The following is a 12,453-nucleotide window of genomic DNA, read 5'->3' as shown; positions in this document are numbered from 1 at the left end:
TCCACCCACAGCACCAGACACACTAGGTGGGATAGTGCCTGCCTATCTATAATCCCAATACTTGGAAAGTGGAGGCAAGAGAGAGGACCAGGAGTTCAAGGTTAGCCTCGGCTACGTAGTGAGTTCGAGGCCAGCCTGGGCTACATAAGACCAACAAAAAACCTTCAGTGTCCTGTGCCTGTAATTCAAGGACTTACCTAGCTAAATCATGAAAGAGAGGTGAGGAGAGAAGAGAGCGGAAGGGAGGTGAGGGAGAACAGGCCCTCTGTCCCCCCTGATAACCCCTATTCCTTTTAGAGTTCCCGATGTCCTATCATTCTTGATGGTTCAGGAAGCTGCTGGGACACAGGACAGACCCCTCTACAATGGAAACAAGGTCTGCATCATCAGCTTCAGATGTGTTCTTGGAGCCATGGTAAGAACAGGACCCACCGGCGTCTGTGCCCCCTTGCCAGGGCTGAAAAGCAGTTGACCCCCTCCTCGCTCAGCTTTGAGATCTGTAAGGACCTGGTGCGGTCCTCACTCTACCCTATGCGCCCACTTTGGATTAGAAATCGGAGAGGGTCCCCGAGGCGACCGTGGAAGCATGGAGGCCCTCCTATCTGTAGCCTTATGTGGCTTGTGACCTCCATCCCCCGAAGAGGACCTCAGGACCTCTGTGAGGCTCTCCCCCTTTGCCATCTGATGGCTTTCGAGGCGACCTGCATGCCGCAGGGTGGCTCCGCAGCAGGTTTGTGGACAGTGGTATCTCTCCTTTGCTTCACGGAGCCTGGACTCCGTTTCCGGGGATAGTGTGGGGGTGGGGGTGTCCCTGCGGACTAGCCAGTTCCTTTCTCATGGGACAAGGAGGGGTTGCAGATGAAAACAATGGGACCGAAGCTGGGTGTGGGGCTTCACACACCTTGGGAGGCAGAGGCAGGGAGCTGGTGGGAGTGTGAGGTCAGTTTGAGCTGTGTAGTGCAGCTCGGAGACACAGCTGGGACACAGCTGGATAAGAGCCACTTTAGCCCCACCCTCTCAGGACCAGATCACATGGTTCAGCATCTGATGGTGGCCAGGGCCCGTCTCCAGTACTGGAGCAGCATTTATTCTGCTGATCCCTGGGTGTGTGGAAATCTCCAGAGTCTCAATAGTGCATTGGCTAGAGTCATTCTCCATCTGCCCAGCCAGCGAGGGGCTGGGGTGTGGCTCAGTGGTAGAGCACCTGCCTAGAATCCCCCAGTGAGGGGCTGGGGTGTGGCTCAGTGGTAGAGCTCTGCCTAGAATCCCCCAGTGAGGGGCTGGGGTGTGGCTCAGTGGTAGAGCCCCTGCCTAGAATCCCCCAGTGAGGGGCTGGGGTGTGGCTCAGTGGTAGAGCCCTTATCTAACATACTCAAAGCCTTGGGTTTGATCTTGATGCCCAGATGATATATCAAATAAGTAGTCGGTTTAAAAGGGCATTATAAATTACAGTGTGCTAACATATGGAAGTTCTTTTTTATTGCTGTTTTCATGTGTGGTTTTGTTTGTGTGTGTGTGTGTGTGTGTGTGTGTGTGTGTGTGTGTGTGTGTGTGTTTGTAAGAGAGGGCTTCACTGTGGAGACTAGGCTGACCCCAAACTGTGGTCCTCCTGCCTCAGCTCCCGAAGCTTGGGACCACAGGTGGGGGTCACTGTTCTGTTCATTCCTCTTTATTATCAGCACTCGCTCTTTGCCATTATCTTCCCACAGTTGCCCGGGTCTCACCCCACAGCCGCCACCCTGCCTCACAGCAGCAGCGGCTGCCTGCCTGAGCACCAGGACTCTGCCCTGGGAGGCCATCAGTCAGCACCTCTCCACGTGCCAGTCACACCCTCCACTGGGTGGCCATCAAACCCTTCATATGGCCCGTCCTCCCTCCCTCAGAGCCCCCCTCCTTCCTCACCCCCCCCCCAGGGGTGTGAAACTGTAGTTAGCAAGCTTTCTCATGGAAAGAAACCAAAGCCAGGCTGTGGTGGCGCAAGCCTTTAATCCCAGCACTCTGGAGGCAGAGCCAGGCGGAGTCTATAAATTCAAGGCTAGCCTGGTCTACAGAGCGAGATCCAGGACAGCCAGGGCTACACAGAGAAACCTTGTCTCGCAAAACCAAAAGAAAGAAAGAAAGAAACCAAATGAGCCTAGAAAAGAAATCGGAAGTAAGTCAGAATCTCTCTGAGGTCATCATAGCCCATAGCCTGCTCTAACCCCGAAACTGAGGCAAGAGGATCAGAGGTTGGGGTGGGGGAGGGCCTGCACAGATAACTCAGCAGTTAAGAGTTCTAAGAGTTTCTATTACTCAGGCAGAGGACCAGAGGTCAGATCCCAGCACCTACGCAACAAGCTGAGTGTCACTCTCCTGCCGGCAAACCAGCCCCAAGGGGTCAGAGACAGGAGGATGGCTGGGATGCCTCAGCTCCCAGCTTAGCTGAGAGATCCTGAGCCCCAGGTTCAGGCAGAAGCCCTGCTTCCTCTGCATACACACTCGGACACAAATGCACACAGATGAATAAATGTTTTTTAAAATAGTCTTTTTTTTTTTTCTCAAGGCATGGTAGATTGTGCTTTTAATCCCAGCACTCAGAGGCAGAGGCAGGCGGATCTCTGTGGGTTCAAGGTCAGCCTGGTCTACCTAGAGAAGTCTAAGCCAGCCAGGGCTACAGAGTAATACTCTGTCTCCAAAATAAAAGTGTCTATCTCTTGCTGTGACACAGTATAGATGGATCATTAAGTAACTAAGGGCCAGGGACGTAGCTCAGTTGCTAGGGTGCTTACCTAGCACATACGAATCCCTGGTTTCCATCTCTACAGTACGTAAACTTGGGGGGACGGGGGTGTACACACCTACACACCTGCAATCCTAGTGTTTGGGAGATGGAAGCAGGAGGGTTAGAGGCTCAAGAGCATCCTTGGTGCTGAGTGGTGGTGGTGGACACCTTTAATCCCAGTGCTTGGAAGACAGAGGCAGGCAGATTTCGAGGCCAGTCTGATCTACATAGTGAATTCTAAGACAATCAGGGCTACCCACAAAATCGCTGACTTTCAAAAAACACACATATATATATATGTCACATCCTTGCTATACAGAGTTCAAGGCCAGCCTGGGCTACCAGAGGCCTTGTCTCAAACAAGCAAACAAGAACTCTCATCCCTTAAGATTGTGCCATTTACCTCCCAGCACTCAGGAGGCAGAGGCAGGCAGTTTGAGGCCAGCCTGGTCTATAGAACGAGTTCCAGGACAGCCAAGGCTACACAGAGAAACCCTGTCTTGAAAAACAAACACAAACAAACAAACAAAATTATACCAATTACATCTCATTGTTGTACTGTACTCCATGGTTACTTGGTGGGTCCAGAAGAGAAAGGACTTATTCGTGGACTATGAGGTAAAAGATCACATTTGAATGTTCTGTTTTTAAGACCGAAGGGTTCACCTCGAGTTGGGGACTTTCTGGAAGTTAATCCGCGAGGGACCTCCAGGAGAAGCCTCGAAGCACCCATTCAGGCACCCTCCTCTGGCTTCAAGATCTCCTGGAGGGAAAACTGAGCCATACCATTCCTGGGAGAGGAGATCCAAGCGGGCCAGAAGAGGGAAGAGTGATCCAGGTAAGTCCCTTCCTTGTTCCAGTCGGACCCTTGGTGTGACGTGTGTGTCTAGTGCCAGGTAGCATTGGAGGGTCTGATGGAAAGTGTCTGTGTAAGCGGAGACCAGCCTGTCTTCCGGGGGTACCACTCCTCCACTGCCTGGGAGAGAAAGCAGTGAGCCCCAAGTGTGAAGTACTTTTCTTGTTCCTTAGCCAAAACACCGGACAGGGCCAGAGAGACGGCTCAGTAGTTAAGAGCACTTGCTGCTCTTACAGAGGACCCGGGTTTGGGTCCCAGCACCCAGATTGATTGGCTTACAACCATCTGCAACTCTGGCTCCAAAGGACTTGGCACACAGTGACGCTGTGCTATCTCACCGGTCCCCACCCCACATTCATCGACCCCCTTTTTCTCAGACACACACACACACACACACACACACACACACACACACACACACACGAGTTTAAATTGTTTGTTTATTTTTTTTTTATTTTTTATTCCGGAGCTGAGGATCGAACCCAGGGCCTTGTGCTTGCTAGGCAAGCACTCTACCACTGAGCTAAATCCCCAGCCCTTAAATTGTTTAATGCCTGACAAGAAAACAGTTAAAGGAAAGCAGTGGCTCTCAACCTGTGGGTCCCGACCCCTGTGGGGAGTCAGATGACCCTTTCACAGGGGTCACATATCAGATATCCTACATATCAGATATTTACATTACGATTCATAAGAGTAGCAAAATCACAGTTATGGAGTAACAAAGAAATAAGGTTATGGTTGGGGGTCAGCACAACGTGAGGAACTGTACTCAAGGGTCGCAGCATCAGGAAGGTTGAGAACCACTGGTTTAGAGGATTCAGTCCATCCTGGCAGGGAAGTCAGGGCAGAGCTCAGGGGCCCAGGAGTGTGTGGCAGAGACTTCCCATATGATGGTGGGTACGGAAGGTAGACTGGAACCGGAAGTGGGCCTCCCCACGGTGACCTACTTCCACCTGCCAGGCCCCATCACCTACAAACTCCACAGCCTTCAAGATAGCACAAGAGCCTGGAGGGGTGGCTCAGCAGAGCACTTCCTGCTCTTACAGAGGGCTGGGATTGGTTCCTAGCACCCACGTTGGGTGGCTTAGGGCACTCTGATGGCCTCTTCTGGCTTTCTCAGACACCGGCACTCGTGTGTCCTGCCTCCCCACACATGTCCATACGAAAATAAATTTACAAATAGCAGCCCATGCCAGACACTGAGCATTCAGAACGTGAGCCTTCAGAGGACATCTCAGGATTTCCACAAATTATGGGAAGGCCTTCCCCACCACACACCACTGTCTGACCCGGCAGAAAACCACGCTTGAGGGTAATCCACAGGTGCTGTGCATATGGAGACCCTGTGTTCGTGGTCAGTCCCTGGAACACCCCATTTGGAGTCTGTGGGCAATTTCAGGCTTTTCATAGGCTTGCAGCTGTACCCATTCTGCAGGAGCTTTCAGAGAGACACTGTAAAAAGACTGTAGCCGGTGCCTCCTTGCTGAGAGCTGGGTGTGGGGGCGTGCCTGCAGTCCCAGCACTGGGGAGGCAGAGGAAGGAGGATCTCTGTGAGTTCGAGGCCAGCCTGGTCTACAGAGTGAGTTGTAGGCCACCCAGAGCTACATAGTGAGACCCTGTGTCCAAAAGAAGGGAAAGAGAGAGGTGTTGGGGGAGAGGAGAAGAAGATGACTGGGAGCCAGGCCTGATGATACTCACTGTAATCACGGAACTCGGGAATCTGAAGCAGGGGACCACAAGTTCGAGGCCTGTCTGGGCCACATAGTGAGAAAAGAAGACAAGAAGTCAGGGATTCCCCTAATGGTCCAGCTCCATGAAGATGCCGAAGACCAGAGACCTCCTGAGCTCTGTCACCCTATCTCAGATGACAGGACTCCTGTCCCTTTTACTGTATCTGGCCCTGTGCCACAGCAGGGCCATCCTGATGGAAGATTGACCCAAGCCCTCTGGTCCAAGATGCCCTCTGAAAGACCAAACCGATGTGCCTGATGGGGGCTGATCAGGGTTGGACATGGAAGTCTGGCCTTGGCTCCAGGTCCCTGCAGGGTGACGAGGCTCTGACTCACCTTCACAACCTAGACTTGAGTCTCAGTGTACAGCTGAACCTCAGCAAGCTTGTTTCGATTTATCTCATTTACATGTGGTTTTTATTTTATTTGAGGGGTGTGTGTGTGTGTGTGTGTGTGTGTGTGTGTGTGTGTGTGTCTGAGAGAAAGATAAAGAAGCACAGATAAGCCATAGTACATGTGGAAGTCAGAAGACAGCTTTTAGGGCCTGGTCCTTTCCCCTTGTTGAGGAGGGTGTCTCTTGTCTCTTCCGTGTTTGGGAACCCAGGTTAGGTGGCCCCGAGCTGCCGGCCAAGCCTCCTTCCTGTCTTCCGCCTCTCATCTTCTCTCTGAGATTTACAGACATGCTCACTCCACCCCATTGGGCTTTTTACCCAGGTGTCAGGGATCAAACTCAGGTCTCCAGGCTTGTGCAGCAAGCAATTTTACCCACCCCACATTCATCTATCCCCTTTTTCTCAGACAGACAGACAGACAGACAGACACACACACACACACACACACACACACACACACACACACACAAAGACAGGCTTCATCTATGTAGCCGTGGTTGTCCTGGAACTCACTCTGTAGACCAGGCTAACCTCAAACTCACAGAGACCTGCCTGTCTCTGCCTCCCAAGTACTGGGATTGAAGGATGTATGTCACCACTGCCCGGCTGCAACAGCACATTTTTATAGTTTATGTAATCTTCCTTGTAACTTCTTTTTTTTTGAGCTGAGGATCGGATCGAACCCAGGGCCTTGCACTTGTTAGGCAAGTGCTCTACCACTGAGCTAAATCCCCAACCCTTCCCTGTAACTTTGTAGGAAAGATGTTTTGCATGTCATGCTTTGGAGACCCAGGGAAGTTTAGGACCACATAGTAAGGGCAGCCCCTCCCCTTGGCAGGTGTGTGAGCTGAAGGGTCCCAAAGAACACAGAGAGGCCTAGTGGGCAACCATTCATCTGGAACCCCAGCCCCAGGTTCAGGCCCTCCATGTGGCGTTGTGACCAGCCTGGTTTGGAAGGAAAGGAACTGGAAGTTGCCCTGAATGGTGGTTCACAGATCAGCATCAGCTCACATTTCAGCAGCCTGGCTTCCACTTAATGTACCCGCTGTGGGCCACTGTTCTATAGCTTCTGACCTTTGTGTGTTTGGGGGGTTGGTAGTGTGTGTGTGTGTGTGGGTGGGTGTTCGAGCATGCGTGCACACGTGCCTGTAGGCTTGCACATACCAACTTTTGAGAGTTGGCTCTTTTTTTCTATTGTGGGTCCCAGGAATCAAACTCGGGTTGTCAGACTCACACAGCATGTGCCTTTAACCACTGAGACGTCTAACTAGATCACTTCTTCTATTTTAAAATTTTTTGTATTACATTTTCCTATTAATAACAAAAGTAAAAATAATAACGTGAGAAGTCTAGTTTGTGGTTGTGAAGAATCATGGCTGACATTTGAATAGCTTTGGAACTCTTGCTGATTAGATGAATATGCATGTGTATGTTTATACATTTTGCTCATTAATCACCCTTAAAAGAGGAATCTCAGGCCACTAGCCCCGTGCTGCCCTGGCATTGACATCACTAGAAATACTGGGCCGGTCTTTATCAGTAGGCTGTCTTGCTCTTCTGGGCAATACTGCTCTCAGCCACAAGGGGGCGATATGTGTCCATGAATGTCCCCCACAAAGCCAGCTGCAAACAGCAGCCTGGGCACCTGATCTTCATGCCTTTCGGAGCCTTCTCCAGGGACAGAAACCGGTGACTGTTTTATCCAGGTCACCCTTAGCCACTGTCAGCTCACTCTGCTCTCTATACCTCTAAGAAACCTTGGGAGTTGGGCATTCGAGCTCACACAGTGGCATAGGCAGGTGGATGGATCGCTGTGAGTTTGAGGCAATCCTGATCTGCATAGAGAGTGCTAGGACAGGCAGACAGGGTACCTAGTGAGATCCTGTTGAGAGGCAGAGGTTCGAGGGAGGACTCTTGTTGGTAAAGAGCTTGCCTCACAAGCACAGAACCTGCATTGGATCCCCAGAAACCACATAAAAGGCCAGCTGGTGGCCCTCATGCTTGTAATGCTAACAACGGAGGGGTGGGCAGGGGGACCTCTGGGGCTTGCTGACCAGCCAGCCTTGCCTAATGGTTGACCTCATAGGGACCCTGCCTTAAAAGAGACAAGGTTGGGGCTGGAGAGATGGCTCAGTGGTTAAGAGCACTGGCTGCTCTTCCAGAGGACTGGGGTTCAATTCCCAGCGCCCACACGGCAGCTCACAACTCTAGTTCCAGGGATCTGACTCCCTCGTACAGACATACATGCATGCAAAACACCAATGCACATAAAATAAGTAAATAACCTAGAGAGGGAGGAGAGGAACATGCATGGTGCCTGAGAAATAATACCCAAGGTTGTACACACACACACACTCACGTACACTCACACATTCTTACACACTCTCACACGCATACATACATTCTCACACACATACTTTCACACTCTCACACACACACACACACACACACTCACACACACCTTAACTCGTGAGGAAGAAGAGAGCTCACTCGTTCACTGGATCTTCCTCCATTTTGCAGCCTTGGGCTTTAAAGGAAAAACTAGATGATTGAGCTAATAGGTTAGGTTCCCTCAACCTAACCCCCTCCGCTGCCTCCCCACTCCAAGGACTGAGCACCTTACCAGGGTCACTGGGCCATGCAGACCTCATCCCTCCTCATCTCCCTCCACATGTTTTCTTTCTTTGTCTTTTGGGTTTGTTTGGTGGTGGTGGTGGTTTTATGTTTAAGATGGGGTCTCACTACAAAGCTCTGGCTGGCCTGGAACTTACAATGTAGTCCAGGATGGCTTCAAGCTTTCAGTTTGGCCTTGTGCCTCTGCCTCTGCGGCTCTGGGATTCCAGGCATGCACGGCCATGCCCAGCTTCCTCTGTTTCCTGACTACCTTAGGCTTCCTTCAGCTGCCCCCACACTTGTCATCAGATCTTGCCAGGCACTTCCTGGAAGGTTCTTCCCTGCATTTCACCAGAGATCACCTTCCCAGAAGTCTCTGCGGACTCCATGGTGTCAGATGATGTAATTCTCTCCTGAGGCCCAGTGCATCCACTTGCAAAACACTTAGCAAGCTGGATTCTCTGCCTCCCTTCCAGAACGGGAGTCCCTAGAGAGCCTGGGGTCAGGCCTATCTGTTCACTTCCCCAGCACTACGGCCTCCGTTCCCCTGTGAGGCTCGGGAGGTGTGATCCGTGGGTGCATGTACGTTTCACCCTTGACCTTTCCCGTTCACCCATGACCTCCCAGTGCCCACAGAGTCTCTAGAAATACATCCCCCATAGCGGTGTCGCCAATTCTGCCCCTCATCCCTTTTGGTGATAGCGAGACCGTGTGGTTTGGTCTAAGGTAGGTCTACTAGCTTCAATAGCTTCCGGTGTGGGCTCTGCCACTTACAGATTACACATGCATCTTATTTTCTTTCTTTTGTTTGGTTTTTCTATCTGTTTTTGCTTTTGTCTGTTCGTTATTGTTGTTGTTGTTGGTTTTTGTTTTTTTTTTTTTTTTGGTTTTTCGAGACAGGGTTTCTCTGTGTAGCTTTGCACCTTTTCTGGAACTCGCTTTGGAGACCAGGCTGGCCTTGAACTCGCAGAGATCCTCCTGGCTCTGCCTCCTGAGTGCTGGGATTAAAGGCATGTGCCACCACCGCACGGCTTGTTGTTGTGTTTTTGAAACAGGATCTCATAACCCATGCTAGCCTCAAACTCATGGCATGGCTGATGCCAGCCTTGAACCCCCAAACCCTCCTCGACTACTCTCCTAAGTGCTGAGATTACAAGCCTGGAGCCACCGCACTTGACTGGATAGCTCAGGCTGGCCTGGAACTCGAGGGCCTCCTGCCTCAGCCTCCCCAAGTGCTGGGAGTTCAGGCCTACATGGCCACACCCAGCTTTATTGCTGATCCGCACTGAGTCCATGGCTGAGCTTGCAAGGCTGCTATGAGAAACAAGCGCAGCCTCCCCCCCCCCCCCCATGGCAGCCCATGCCACTGTTCTTCCTTTCTCTCCCTCTTCCAAACCCTTTTCGGCAACCTCTGGATGCAGGTACCCCTCAAATCCCAAGACCACCACTTGGAACTCACGCGGCCTTCTTCCTTATCTTGTATACTAGCGGTACTAGATAGGACAGGGGCCCTGAAGATAATTGTCACGACTGAGCCAACCATAGCAGTGGCAGTTTCTGGAACGCACAGGTGGCCAGGCCCTTCTGCCTAATTGCGGGCAGGCAGAGTGCCTGGAGTTTCTGGAGTTGGGAGCCCTCACAAGGCCCAGGGAAGGAACTGAAGGAAGGAGCCAGATTTTCCCCAGGAATGAAGAGGAGAGGGAGTGTGAAGAAAACACGTAGCCCAGAGAGAGAAGGAAGCTTCTGGAGCCACAGAACCTGAATTCTTCTCTTCCATACAGGTTTGGGCTCCCTTAGTGGACCCCAGGGGTCACCTGTGCAGGGCTGTGTCTCATCTGGAGACCTCTGTCCCAAAGGCATCAGTACTCCTTTATACCTAGACTGTCTGTTTCTGCTCTGGCTCCCTCCCTGCCTGCCTGCCTCCCTGGGTCTCATGGTGCCCAGGCTGTCCTCATTCTCTGTATAATCACAGATGACCTTGAACCTCCGATCTTCCTGTCTATACTGCCGAAATGCTGAGATCACAGGAGTGCGTCCTTATGCCAGGTTTATGTGGTGCTGCGGATGGAACCCAGGACCCTGTGCATGCTAGACAAGCACCCTAGTAACTCAACTACCTTCCCAGTTTTGAGGCAGAGGCTCTGTGTAGCTCAGGCTTGGCCCAAACTCTCTTGAAATTAATTATTTACTTATACTACTTTAAAAAAAATTACACTTAATCATTTGGGGGTGGGGCATATCCCACTGTGTGGACGTAGGGGTCAGAAGCCGTCTCGTTGAAGTCAGTTTTCTCCTTCCTCCTGGTAGGATCCAGGGATTGAACTCAGGCCCTCAGCTTTGGTGGCAAGAGCCTTTACACACTGAGCCAGCTCACCGGCCCCTCTCCAACCGGTTTGGCCTAGGTCTCCCAAGTGCTGGGATTGCAGGCCTCCATGGCAGCACCTGGCTTTCTGTCTCAGCTGCCTGCTGCTAAAAGCATGAGAGCCATCAAGACCCCCTTCTAAATCAGTCTCCTCCGTCATGATTTCCTCCTGGGTGAGCACTTTAGGTCGTAAGTGCTCCGAGGCTCCATCTCTGTCCTCCTCGCCCATCGTTGCTATCCTTGTCTTGTGAGATGGGAGCGCCCCCGGGCCTTCGTCACTGATGACAAGCATCCACCCTCTTTGCAGCCGGAACCTTCAGCTGATGAATAAGACTTGATTTGTCCTATGAACCACCCCCGCCCCCGCCCGATTCATTCCATTCAAAGGCTTTCACTCCAAATGGCTCTTCTGAGGCTGCTGGGAGCGGTGGGGCCCCTCTCTGGAGGGGTTCCTTTTCCATAAGGGGAAGGATGTGCGTTGTCTCCTGTGATGGGCTCCAGAGTGATGAGCTCTGACGTGGGTTCGAGCCTATTCGGGTGCTGTATCCGCCCTGTGATTTTTCCCTCTCTATGGCTGCTTGCCTCCATCCAAGGAACTTCCTCTCTCCCTGTATTCACCAGGCGTCTCTCCAGTATGAATTATGGAATGAATGGAAATTTTCCCTTATTCATTGCATTCAAAGATCCTCTCTGCCACGCGAATTTGTTGGTTAGCTACTGAATCCCATCCAAATGTCTGGGCAGAACATGGCCCAGAGTGAGGGCTAGGCTTTATCTGAGCTTGTTTTCTCTGGCTGTCGTAAATACCATGACCAAAGGCAACTTGGGGAGAAAAGAGTTCATGGATTTATCCTATAGGTTCAGTCCACCATAAAGGGAAGCCAGGGCAGGAGCTCAAAGCAGGAACCTGGAGGCAGGAACTGAGGCAGAGACCTTGGAGGAGTGTGGCTTGCTTCTCCTGGTTTTATCCAGATGCTGTTCTTACACAGCCCAGGACCACCTCTATAACCCAGGCTGGTCTCAACCTGGCCATTCCCGTCTCGGCCTGCTGGAGTTACCAGTAAGAGACAGGTACCCGGCCCTCTGCCCATCTTTCAAACTTGCCCAAAGCCCTCCAGTGATTCTGAGAGCCCTACACATTGGCACATTTCTATGAGAATTTGATGTCTACAAATACCTTCTTCACCTATGATCTATTTATACCTTATTTTTTCCTCCTCTGACAGATCTAACATTTGAAGGCGAGCCACATCTCGTCCTTTGCGTTCTCCATGGAACCTTCAAGTGCCAAAACACCGAGGAAGGGTGCTGTGGCTTGGTGACTGTGTGTCACTATGGATACTGTGGCATAAGGAGATGGCTCTGGCCATTTGCCTTTGAAGATGAAGCTTGCCTTCTCCAGATGATTTTCTCTTTCCTTCAAGGTCACACGGGGAGGAAGGGGATTTCTTATTGCTGCTTCTTCCTCCCTGCTCTGCCTACCACGAGCCACCCAGCCACGTTAGGTCTGAAGACCCATCAAGGGACAGGAGCCCCCCCCCCCCCACACACACACACACGCGCTGCCTCCCCTCTGCCAAGGAGATGGTACTAGTTAGTTGGGTGTGGTGCTAGGACATAGGAATGACCTTGGGGGAGGTCACTTGATGACAGTATAGGCACTGGTGTGTCTGTTCACCACATCCAGAGTGTGGGGGGGAGGCTGGATCAGGAACCACCCCCAGTGTGAGTTTGGAGCT

The 12,453-nt window shown here is 51.7% G+C and overlaps 1 long non-coding RNA gene across 1 annotated transcript; it reads left to right on the top strand.

Annotated features, from left to right (window-relative positions):
• Positions 1-303: 303 nt before the first annotated feature.
• On the top strand, positions 304-12,259 carry LOC118572428. The gene is made up of 3 exons (XR_004943493.1): positions 304-415; positions 3,414-3,599; positions 11,941-12,259. It is a non-coding gene; the product is annotated as an uncharacterized LOC118572428 (long non-coding RNA).
• The last annotated feature ends 194 nt before the right edge of the window (positions 12,260-12,453 follow it).

This window comes from Onychomys torridus, chromosome 22 (genome assembly GCF_903995425.1).
Source record: "Onychomys torridus chromosome 22, mOncTor1.1, whole genome shotgun sequence".
In the NCBI taxonomy this organism is placed as follows: Eukaryota; Metazoa; Chordata; class Mammalia; order Rodentia; family Cricetidae; genus Onychomys; species Onychomys torridus.
Note: the sequence above shows the minus strand (reverse complement) of the source record. Positions and strands in the feature narration are given on the sequence as shown.